The sequence below is a fragment of the Pelophylax lessonae genome (assembly GCF_965119305.1).
Source record: "Pelophylax lessonae genome assembly, chromosome: 1".
Classification (NCBI taxonomy): domain Eukaryota; kingdom Metazoa; phylum Chordata; class Amphibia; order Anura; family Ranidae; genus Pelophylax; species Pelophylax lessonae.
In genome coordinates, this window is record NC_138768.1 from 263,923,317 (window position 1) to 263,932,602 (window position 9,286).

A 9,286-nucleotide genomic window follows, 5' to 3' on the forward strand; every position below is an offset into this window, starting at 1 on the left:
TGCACTACTTGGTCCGACTTTAATGCCATAGAGTGTAAAAAGCCACATAAAGTTGGACTGAAGTGTGCAGTGTGAACCTGGGCTAACTCAAAAACTCACCAAAAATGCAACCGCGGGTGCGTGTTTGCCCATATTTTTTATGTGGTTTCCATTTATTTCAATATGGAGTTGCATTTTTGATGCATTTTTTTACTGCACAAGCAGCAAGCAGGATTTTCCAAAACACAGCGGACCCGAAAAATCAGAGTAAGAGTTCCATAGGCTTTTAATGATCATGCGATTTTCTTCCGCTTTTTTTAATGCAAAAGCGGAAGAAAAACAGATCAATGCGAAAGCAGCCTAACACGCAACTTTGTGTCCTGTCGGGAAAGTGTAAAAAGGTGTCATTACAGAATGTAAATGTTTAATGAATAGCACAGTTTTTGCTGTCTGCTCGCTGGAGAGGATCTGCATATCTGACCAAACATCCTAAAAGTTGTTTGGCATATACAACAACAGTGGAGGGGACTGGTTATGGCACCTGCTCTGGCTTCCTAATTTTGTTGGACTTCAGATGCCTGCAGTGAGAGACTCACACCTGAGCTCCCTTGCCTTATCATTCTACCTGCATAATTACATCAGCAGCCCACACCGCTAGTCAGATCAAGCCCAGCCGATTGGTTTTAATCCTTTTACAAGCTACTAAGCCCAGATACTATCAACCTTAGCACTTACTTGAGCTTCCCCTGAAGAAGAAGAGAAAGTTATTATCTTCGAAACATGTCGGGTTAAAGTTCTAGTGTTTGGTTGTATTACTGTCATCTGGTCAAGCTTGTATATGTTTTTATTCTTTATTGTTTACACACATTTAATAAAATATCACCTTTTGAAATTCATTGACTAAATTATATACTTCTGTGCCTTAAAAGTCCCATTTAGGGGAACCCCTCTCTTTGCATCGTATATTAGGGATGTGGCACATTTGAACACTGGTCACGTACACCCCCCTTCAAATAAAATACATAGGTACATTTAGCTTTTTTGATCAGAAAATTTAAAGTTTTTAAAGGCTAAGTTAACCTTTTTGGGCAAAATTTCACTTTTCATCAAATCCTTTTGTAATATTTCTGGCTCAGCAATTCCAGTGTTCTTATCTCTCACCTTATCCACAAAAGGTTTGAAATTTTATGTTTGTTTGAATTTTAAATCATTCTGGTTGCATCACTTCCTGTAGGTCGGTTCTCATCATTCTCTGTCTTTTTGCATCACAGGAAAGGGTGTGACAGGGAGTGCATTACTAGTCTCGACCACACTTCCCTCATTACTATACCACCACCTATTTTTTCCCTTAAGATGACCATACACATTACAATCCAATTGTACAATCTTCTTTAGCTCTTCCATTAGCTATGTAGTGCAAGAGTCTGCATGATTTGATACAAATTGATAGGTTGTTCAGGTGGGTTCTCCTGTTCCATAGTTCTAGTGAGTATAAAGGAAATTGAGATTGTACAATCAGATTGCATAATATATGGCCAGCTTTATACAAGTACATAGGAAGGAGTGGATGGAGACACTCACCTGTCAGGCCCCATTCACATTTTCACATAGCAAGAACTTATGTCCCTGCACATTTTTTCTTATTTTGGAGCATTTCTGCTTGTCGCGCATAGGGCAGACCAACAATTGCAGCAAAGAAGCTCCAGAATGTTTTTTTTAGGCTGGAGTGTGGTGCATTTGTTACCGTGCTTTTTATGCCCCGTTTCCACTGAGCTTTCTGGTATGGTTCGGTACGGTACGCTATTTAAGCCATTTCCATTATTAATGGTACCCTAATTCCGAACCGTACCGTACCACTTTTTTGGTACCCTTTTGTTGAGGTACCAAGAACATTAGTACCGTACCAACTGGGTGGAGCTACACTCTGCAGAACTTTGGTTGACAGAGAATTCTCTATCACAGCTTTCCTGCTACACCACGCCTATCATGAAAGGGTACTATTGGCAGTGGAAACGCAATGTGTACTGTACCGTACCACTCAGTGGAAACGAGGCATTAGTGGGTTTGCAGTGTGTTTCTGAAACCCACAGCAAAGCATGCATTTCTATGTGGTTTGCCATGTGTTTGGAAACACACAGATGTGAATGGAGCCTCATTGTTTTTGTGTAAACGCACTCATTTCACTTTCAGGCTCCACTCACACCTGGGAGCGCCAGTTTTTTGCCTCGTTTTTCCTGAAGTGCACATAGGTCAGCCTGTTGATTTCAATGAGTTGTCCTACACATGGCAAAAATGCTGGGGAAACCAGGCAAATGCACGCATGGTGAGATACTGTGAAAACCTAGTTGATGGGTGAAGGGTGTGTGCTAATGAGATCAGCTGGTAAACTCCTTTCTGTGTCTTACTGGTTTCTCAGTCTCATACAATGGGGAAAATAATTATTTGATCCCCTGAAGATTTTGTAAGTTTGCCCACTTATAAAGAAATTAAAGGGCTATCATTTTTACCATGGGTGTATTTTACCAAACTAACCATTAGTAACACAATTTGCTGCCATGGATTGAAATCGTTGAGCACCCGCATACTCCCCCTCCTCAAGAAGGCACATGTACAGGCCCATTTGAAGTTTGCCAATGAACATTTAAATGATTGGGAGAAAGTGCTGTGGTCAGATGAGACTAAAATTGAGCTCTTTGTCTTTGACTCGTCATGTTTGGAGGAAGAAAAATGCTGACTATAAGCCTTAAGAACACCATCCCTACAGTCAAGCAGGGAGGTGAAACCATTATGCTTTGGGGCTGTTTCTCTGCTAAAGGTGCAGGCGAACTTTGCCACATTGAGGGACCAATGGACGGGGCCATGTATTGTAAAATCTTGGATGAGAACCTTCTTCCCTCTGCCAGAACACTGAAGATGGGTCTCCCAGCATGACAATGACCCAAATGTACCACCAAGGCAACAAAGCAGTGGCTCAAGAAGAAGCACATTAAGGTCATGGAGTGGCTCAGCAAGTCTCCAGCCTTAATTCTACAGAAAACGTATGGAGGGAGCTGAAACTTCTAGTTGCCAAGCGACTGCCAAGAAACCTTAAGGATTTAGAGAAGATCTGTAAAGAAAAGTGGACCAAAATCCCTCCTGAGATGTGTGCAAACCTGGTAACCAACTACAAGAAATATCTTACCTCTGTGCTTGCCAACAAGGATTTCTCCACCAAGTACTAAGTCATGTTTTGCACTTACCTATTTTAATCACTGAACTGCAGCTCAATTTATAACATTTGTATCATGTGTTTTTTTCTGGATTTTTGGTTGATATTCTGTCTCTATCATTTAAAATACACCAATGATAAAAATGATAGACCCTTCATTTTTTATGAAAGTGGGCAAACTTACGAAATTTGCAGGGGATCAAATAATTATTTTCCCCACTGTATCTATACCAGGTTGCAGCATTCTAATAAAGCAAGGGCTAAGGTAAGGCCTAGTTCTCACAATCAAAGAAAGCTTGTATTTTTCTGAAACCAAGGTACATTATTGGTATATTAGTACAATTTTAGGGTAAAAAGAAAAAAAATATTTTTTTTTTTTTTCATACATCTCTTTATATCTGACTCTTTAAAAACACTGCAAGTACAGTGAAATAGCCATTGATTTACCAGAAATCCAATGAGCTCATAACCTGTTGCACTCAAAATACCAAGCGATGTCATCAGTTCTATCTAAATCTGAACTACAGAACACCTCCCCCTTTGTTTTGGAGATAAAGGGTGATATTGTGCAGTGAGCATCTTGACCCTTGGACAGGTAGTGTGTAAACCGCAGGAGAAAAATAGCCTGAGAAAAAAAATGGAGCTACCACATTTAAGGACCGATAAGCTATACTACATTGCATTTTTGTTCTTGGCTTTAGATACACAAGACTGTACCCAGTTACAAAAGTTATGGCACTGCCGGTGATGTCAAGCTTCAGACTACACATGATTCTATGAAATAACTTAACCGGAGTTAAAGTGATTGTAATGTCTCCTTTTTTTTTTTTTTTTCAATAAAAATTACAAACATGTTAAAAACTTACCTTCTCTGTGCAATTGGTTTTACACAGAGAAGCCCGGATCCTCCTCTGCTCGGGTCCCTCTTTGGCTCTCCTGGCCCCTTCCTCCCTTTGAGTGCCCCCACAGCAAGCAGCTTGCTACTGAGGCACCTTAGATGAGTAAAAGCTCTGTGTATCTATTCAGTCACGGCGCTGTAGTTCCGCCCCACCCCCTCTGTCTCCTCATTGGCTAACTGACTTTGACAGCAGTGGGCGACAATGAAGCAGGTGCTGTGTCTTAACCAATGAGGAGGGGAGTCCCGGACACCTGAGACAGTAATGGACATCCCTGGATTGAGAGGGGGTCAGGTGAGCATTAGGGGGGCTGCTGCTGCACACAGGTTTTTTTTACCTTAATGCATGGGATGCATTAAAATAAAAAACTTTCTGACTTTATAATCCCTTTAACTTAACACAAGATGCCAGGACAGAGAATTTGCTTCGACATTTTTACCTGCAGCTCCCCCCCCCCCCCCCCATATAGTTTATACACTTCTTTCTCACAGAGTAATGCTCTGTTCAATTAATCATTAGCCCCAAATAGAAATGTATTATTTGCAAAAAAAAAAAATAGATATATATGGCTGCTGAGGTGTCTGTGTATTACACTTAAGCACTTCAATACCACACACTTTTACCCCCTTCTTGCCCAAGCCAACTTTCAGCCTTCACACTTTGAATAACTATTTTACAGGTATGCAACACTGTACTCATATACCAATTTTATCCCACATACACTGAACAAAATTATAAACACAACACTTTTGCCCCCGTTTTTCATGAGCTGAACTTAAAAATCTAAGACTTTTCCTATGTACACAAAAGGCATATTTCTCTCAAATATTGGTCATAAATCTGTGTTAGTGAGCACTTCTCCTTTGCCAAGAAAATCCATCCACCTCACAGGTGTGGAATATCAAGATGCTGATTAGACCACATGATTATTGCACAGGTGTGCCTTAGGCTGGTCACAATAAAAGGCCACTCGAAAATGTGCAGTTTTACTGTATTGGGGGGTCCGAAAACTAGTCAGTATCTGGTGTGACCACCATTTGTCTTACGCAGTGCAACACAACTCATTCGCATAGGGTTGATCAGGTTGTTGATTGTGGCCTGTGAAATGTTGGTCCACTCCTCGTCATTGGCTGTGCGAGGTTGCTGGATATTGGCAGGACCTGGAACACGCGGTCATATCAGCCGATCCAGAGCATCCCAAACATGCTCAATGGGTGACATGTCCGGTGAGTATGCTGGCCATGCAAGAACTGGGATGTTTTCAGCTTCCAGGAATTGTGTACAGATCTTTGCAACATGGGGCCATGCATTATCATACTGCAACATGAGGTGATGGTCGTGGATGCACAACAATGGGCCTTAGGATCTCGTCACGGTATCTCTGTGCATTCAAAATGCTATCAATAAAATGCACCTGTTTGTTGTCCATAACATATGCCTGCCCATACCATAACCCCACCGCCAGCATGGGCCACTTGATTCACAACATTGACATGAGAAAACCGCTCACCCACACAACGTCATACACGCTGTCTGCCATCTGCCCTGTCCAGTGAAAACCGGGTTTTATCCATGAAGAGAACACCTCTCCAAAGTGCCAAACGCCATCGAATGTGAGCATTTGCCCACTCAAGTTGGTTACAACGACAAACTGCAGTCAGGTGGAGACCCTGATAAACATGCAGATGAGCTTCCCTGAGACGGTTTCTGACAGTTTGTGCAGAAATTCTTTGGTTATGCAAACCGATTGTTGCAGCAGCTGTCCGGGTGGCTGGTCTCAGACGATCTTGGAGGTGAAGATGCTGGATGTGGAGGGCCTGGGCTGGTGTGGTTACACGTGGTCTGCTGTTGTGAGGCTGGCTGGATGTAGTGCCAAATTCTCTAAAACGCCTTTGGAGACAGCTCATGGTAGAGAAATGACCATTTAATTCACAGGCAACAGCTCTGGAGGACATTCCTGCAGTCAGCATGGCAAGGCTGGCCATGCATGTTCAATTTTTTTGCACAACCTATTGTTAAATTTACCACAAACCACATAATATGAGGTCAAAGCTAAACAACACCTTCACTTGTATCCAAATAGGCAGGCCTTTGTACTACATCGTTGAAGGTAATTTTCAAGAAAATTGTATAATGTATGGCCAGCCTAGCAGATTTAGACAGATTTGTGAACAATATTTGAGAGAAATAGGCCTTTTATGTACATAGAAAAAGTCCCCAAACTTTGAGTTCAGCTCCTGAAAAATGGGGGCAAAACAAAAGTGTTGCGTTTATAATTTTGTTCAGTGTAATAGAGCTTTCTTTTAATGGGATTGAAACACCACAGGGGGGAATGTATGTGATAAATATGCATCAACTGCAACCTGCATAGATGTGAACCAGGCCTTCTTTGGTGAAAATAACCCAAACTAGTGTATATTATTTAGTCTGTAGAGCACACATTTCTTGTAGTTGGTGACCAGGTTTGCACACATCTCAGGAGGGATTTTGGTCCACTGTTCTTTTACATATTCTCTAAATCCCAAAGGTTTCTTGGCTGTCGCATGGCAACTCGAAGTTTCAGCTCCCATAAATTTTCTATAGAATTAGGATCTGGAGACTTGCTAGGCCACTCCATTTCCTTATTGTGCTTCTTCTTGAGCCACTCCTTTGTTGCCTTGTCAGTATATTTTGGGTGATTGGCATGCAGAAAGACCAATCTTCGGTGTTCTGGCTGAGAGAAGAAGGTTTTCATCCAAGATTTTACAATACATGACCTCATCCATTTGCCCCTCAATGCGGCAAAGTCGGTCTTTACCTTTAGCAGAAAAACAGCCCCAAAGCATAATGTTTTCACCTCTGTGACTGACTGTAGGGATGGTGTTCTTCAGGTAATAGTCAGCATTTTTCTTCCTCCTAACACGGTGAGTCCCCCTCCTTAAGAAGACGTGTACAGCCAAAGTCTAAGTGACTCAGAGAAGGATTGGGAGAAAGTGCTGTGGTCAGATGAGACCAAAATTGAACTCTTTGGAATTATCTTGACTCGCCATGTTTGGAGGAAGTAAAAGGCTGACTATGACCCCAAGAACACCATCCCTACAGTCAAGCACGGAGGTGGAAACATGATGCCTTGGGGCTGTTTCTCTGCTAAAGGTACAGGTCTGACTTGAGGGGTCAATGGACAGGGCCATGTATTGTAAAATATCGGATGAGAACCTTCTTCTCTCGGCCAGAACACTGAAGATGGGTCTTCCAGCCTGACAATGATTAAACGTACCACCGAGGCAACAAAGGAGTGGCTCAAGAAGAAGCACATTAAGGTCATGGAGTGGCCGAGTCAGTCTCCAGACCTTTAATCCTATAGAAAATTTATGGAGGGAGCTGAAACTTCGAGTTGCTAAGCGACAGCCAAGAAATTAGGATTTAGAGAATATCTGTAAAGAAGAGTGGACCAAAATCCCTCCTGAGAGGTGTGCAAAACTGGTCACCCACTACAAGAAACGTCTTACCTCTGTGCTTGCCAACAAGGGTTTCTCCACCAAGTCATGTTTTGCTTGGAGATCTAATACTTATTTTACTCGCTGAACTGCAACCTAATTTATAGCATTTGTTTTATATTTTTTTTCTGGATTTTTGGTTGATATTCTGTCCCTATTATTTAAAATACATCTATGATAAAAAGTATAGACCCTTAATTTCTTTGTAAGTGGACAAACTTACAAAATCTACAGGGGATCAAATAATTATTTTCCCCAGTGTATATAGATCTCTGAAAACTGATCCATCTTGATGTACTGACGGCCGATCTCATTTCTTGAGGCCGAAAATGCCAGGACAGTACAAATATCCCCCAAATTACCTCTTTTGGAAAGTAGACAGTCCAAAGTATTTAGTAAGAGGCATGGCGCACTTTTTGAAGTTGTAATTTTTTGGAAAATTCTTTATATAGTCACCAGTGGAGTACATAGTTATTATATAGCTGGTGTGACGGTGACCAGGGACTGGTGACAGTATGTATAAAAATGGTTTTCTTTAACATACTGTGACCAGAGCAATACTGTGTTACTTTATATAGTAACACTGTACTATTCTAGGGAAGTGATCAGGATTTTTTTAAACACTATGATTGCTTATAGCAGTGTATTTCACTGCTACAAGCAAACATTTTTACTGAAAGTGTGTATTGTTGTGATGGGCCTGTCTGTACCATGTGAACACTGTGACCAATCACAGCTAGCAACACAATTTATGGCATTCATTGTTTGCAAACGTTATGTGATCTGCTGTGATTAGTCACAGCGATCACATGGTACCAGCAGCGGGCTGGTACACTGATCAGTAATCTGCTGCGTCCATTGGGCACAGCGGGTTACAGACTGCTCTAGAGTGCAGCTACTGGAGCTACGTGAGGCAGATTCTGGGGAAGACGTCATCTGACATCCTCCCAGAACAATAGGGTTCCCGTCCAGCCGTCATTTTACAATAGCCCAGGTGGGAAGCAGTTAAAGCAACACTGGAGTGATGTAAAAGTTAGTAAACTAAAGTCAAATTGTATTGTAGGCTAGACTGACAAAAGTTACTTGCAGGGCAGCATGTTTTTTTTTTTTTTTTTTTAAATGCAGGACAAAAGTTCCTGCGTAATGATCAGTAAATACTTCCTCCTCCAAATACCTGCATAGGACATGCATGTATGAGCATGTCCTCAGATGCAGATTTTTTTTTTTTGGGGGGGGGTAATGGATCTGAACACAGGGCATGTCCACACACTTATGTAAATGTTTCTATAAGAAAAAAAAGGAAGGTTGTAAATGAAGCCCTAATATGTCATGGTTAGAGCCCTCCAAAAAATTGGATTTTTGACTTACCATAAAATCCTTTTCTCTTAAGCTCATTGACAGACGCAGACTTCTTGATTAATATCAGTAGGGATATACTGCCCCCTACAGGAGTAGGACACTAGGCAGGAAAAAATTTCTGGCCACACCTTATGGGCAGTCCCAGGGGGTATATCCTCTCTCTCCCTGCTACAGGATGTCAGTTATGTAACAAAGCAGTGTCAGAGAATTCAACCCAAACCAACTCAAAAATAGAGGGGCGGGTCCTGCGTCTGTCAATGAGCTTAAGAGAAAAGGATTTTACGGTAAGTCAAAAAACGGAATTTTTGTAAAATCTTACCTGTAAAATTCCTTTCTCTGAGTCCTCCGACAGTCGCCGCCTCTTCATA